The sequence below is a fragment of the Gracilinanus agilis genome, unplaced genomic scaffold (genome assembly GCF_016433145.1).
Source record: "Gracilinanus agilis isolate LMUSP501 unplaced genomic scaffold, AgileGrace unplaced_scaffold58504, whole genome shotgun sequence".
Classification (NCBI taxonomy): Eukaryota; Metazoa; Chordata; class Mammalia; order Didelphimorphia; family Didelphidae; genus Gracilinanus; species Gracilinanus agilis.
In genome coordinates, this window is record NW_025394071.1 from 1 (window position 1) to 3,279 (window position 3,279).

A 3,279-nucleotide genomic window follows, 5' to 3' on the forward strand; every position below is an offset into this window, starting at 1 on the left:
TTATGCCCTGTCCAATGGGGCGTTACTTTCCTCTGTGCTACTAAAAAATTTTTTTTAGTCTAGAGCCGAAGCGGTGGACGCACCCTCCTACTTGTTTCGTAATGTATTTTTATTGGGTTGGATTGTATTGTATCCTACGCCTAGGAAAGGAAGGCCTGGAAATGTGCGTGCTTTGGTATGAATGGGGAAATCGGACATCTGCTGAATTGATCCTTTGTCCCAGTTGCTGGCCTTCTTTCACGTGAACTTCCAGGGTCTGTGCGAACCAGGAACTGGTCTTCTGGCGCGCCACAAACGCTCAAGTAATGGGTCGGTGTAAGCCTGTCAATTAATTTGTCACTGATTAAGCGCCAAGTATGTGCCAGGCCCGTAGTAGGCGTTGGGGATGGGAAGACGGGCAGACGGAGCAAACTCGGGAAATGTCTTTTGAGAGGAACGAAGGGCCCGAAGTGCCCGCCAATGTCCCAGAAGAGATTCCAGTTCCAGTATCCAAAGAAAAAGGATAGTGTGAGAAAGAAGGGAAGAGTTCAGAGAGGGGTGCTCCCGAAAAGCCAGAAGGTTTAAGGGTTTGGGGTCGGAAGTGGTCCTCACCTTCCCTCCCCACCCCCAACCCCACCCTCAGCGGGTGAGAATTTCCTTCTCGGTGGACTGCGATGGAGCGTCTGAGGTGGGAGGAAGAAGCAGAGGCCTAAAACATTCTTGCATTGGCCGGGAATCGAACCCGGGTCTCCCGCGTGGGAGGCGAGAATTCTACCACTGAACCACCAATGCGTACGCGCCTCTCCTCTGCACTGCTTTCCTTTGTGCTACTCCAGGTGGATCCTTCTTGGAAGCAAACTTGCGGCTCTTTCTAAAACCAGTTCATCTCTCGAGGAAGGCCTCCCCTTTCGGATTTGCAAATTCACGGACTTGAACCAAATAGCCCCCACGTCCCTGAGCTCGCTGGCACCCGGTTCCAAACCTAAGATCCTCTCCTTCTCCACGTCCACCCCGGCCCTTCTCCGCACTTGGCCACACAGCTCAACCCACTGCAAGGCTCGACTTCCCTCGGGTCGCTCCTAGATGGGCACCTCTACCTCTCATCCCTCTCGAGTTTCAGGGACACTTTCTTTCTTTCTTCCTTCCTTCCTTCCTTCCTTCCTTCCTTCCTTCCTTTCTTTCTTTCTTTCTTTCTTTCTTTCTTTCTTTCTTTCTTTCTTTCTTTCTTTCTTTCTTTCTTTCTTTCTTTCTTTCTTTCTTTCTTTCTTTCTTTCTTTCTTTCTTTCTTTCTTTCTTTCTTTCTTTCTTTCGTGGACGTGGTTATACTCCATAACGATCAACCCCCACGCAGTGGAGGGCATAAGCTTTATGACTTGGGTAACTACCACGTTGATCCGGCTAAGCACAGCTTGCCACCCGTTAATCGTGCACCGTGTCGGTCCCTGGTCGGAAGCTTCTCGGAGACTGTTGCACTGGAGTTCGTCGTGGCCTCTTGGACTTAGCCTCAGTTACGTTCTCACATCGATCGTGCTAAACGTGACCCAAGTCAAACACCAGCGCTAGAGATGGACTGAGCCCTGAACAAGGAGGCGGGAGAAAACAGAAAAGGGAGGAAGAAGGGCGGCGGGGAGTAGGAATGCAGGAGGACTTACCAAGTGCTTTAAAGCCCAGAAAGTGGAAGCGAGAATGAGTCCAGGCTCCTACTCGTTCTTTATCACAGAGACTTCTATGGTGCTCCTAACAGAGTGGGGATCTCTAAGGAGAAACAAAAACGGAGCCAAACCAGTCGCGAAAGCCAAAGGAGAATTGCCTGGGTAAGCAAGGGGAAACAGAGTGCTTCAAACAGGGTGCCATTTTGACCTGGCACAGCTACACACTTTTTTTTTTTTTTTAACAGTTGGACCTTCAAAAACGATTTCGAAAACAATTCAAAAAAATTTCAGAGATCTTAGAATATTCTGCGGTTTCTTTGAAATGTCATTTCTTACAGCCCCTTGGTATATACCATTGCTTTCGAAGGTCACAGTCGATGGGCTCCCTTTATTTATTTGTTTGTTTGTTTGTTTGTTTGTTTATCGCCCTGCTCTTTGCCCCCTACAAAAAGAGCTGCCATAAAAAGCGTTGCGCACCTAGGCTCCTTCCCCCTTCCACTGTTCCCGTTGGGGTGTAGACCTGATACTGGTCAGCCCAGTTTAGCCCCTGATGCCGTTTGCCCCAGTCCCCACCTTTGCTTCCCTACGCTGCGAGCATCGAGCTGCTCCTCGTGGTTCCGAGGAGACTTCTCTTCATTCCCGCCTGACGGGTTTCTCAATCTGGGTGCGGCCGGTTCTCGGAAGCGTTCTCTGGGCATCTCTGACTCCTGAACAGCCAGTCGATTGTGATTTCCCGAGCGAGTCAGTTCTCTTGCTTGTAGTTGAAGGCGAAGGACTAGAAAATCGTTGCTGACTTCTGAATCCTGCCAACCTAACCTGATGATGGTGTTCACCTCTGAGCAGCTAGGAAAATCCCCGTGTCTGAGTATTTCCTAGTTCCGGAGTCAAGGGCTTCTCCCCATTTCCTTCTCCCGCCACGCAATTCACTTGTCTGTTTAGTTCCCTTCACTTTGGGAAAGGAGAACGGCAAACGGACTTCAGGGGATGTGCCAGTGCTGGGCGATTCAAGAGAACGGGAGATGTCTGTGCTTCAATGCGACTGTGCTCTAATAAGCAACGTATAATCAAGACCGAATACAGAGAAACCTGAGTGATTTCCACACTCTGATGCAGAGTGAAGTAAGCAGAGCCCGGAAAACAGAATTCACCCTTATTTCCATAAAGGCGGAGATGGGAAGAGCAACCGCCAAAGATTCAGAAGTGAAAGTTTCAAAATTACAAAGAATCAGTCCCTAAAGAAGAAAAATAAGAAGACATCCGGACCCTGACTCTTCTGCAGAAGGATCGAAGGTCCACGGATGTGGGCGTTCAACTTTCTTCCTCTTTTTTTCTTAAAAAAAGAAAAATTAAAAAATATATACATACACACACACACACACACACACACACACACACACACACACACACACACACATATATATTGCTCAAAGGCAGCGAAATGACTCGGGATAGAGAGCCAGGTCTGGAGATTGGAAGTACTGATTCAAATCTAGCGTCAGAAACCTCCTACCTGTGATATCCACTTAACCCCAATTGTGTAGCCCTAGTGGCTCTTTTGCCTTGGAACCCATAGCTATTTTTAATGCTGACAGAAGGGAAGGGTTTGTTTGTTTGTTTGTTTGTTTGTTTGTTTGTTTGTTTGTTTGTT

At 48.2% G+C, this 3,279-nt stretch overlaps 1 non-coding gene across 1 annotated transcript; it reads right to left on the reverse strand.

The window, feature by feature from the left end:
* Window positions 1–700: 700 nt before the first annotated feature.
* On the reverse strand, window positions 701–771 carry TRNAG-CCC. The gene has a single exon. It is a non-coding gene; the product is annotated as a tRNA-Gly (tRNA).
* Between the last annotated feature and the right edge of the window lie 2,508 nt (window positions 772–3,279).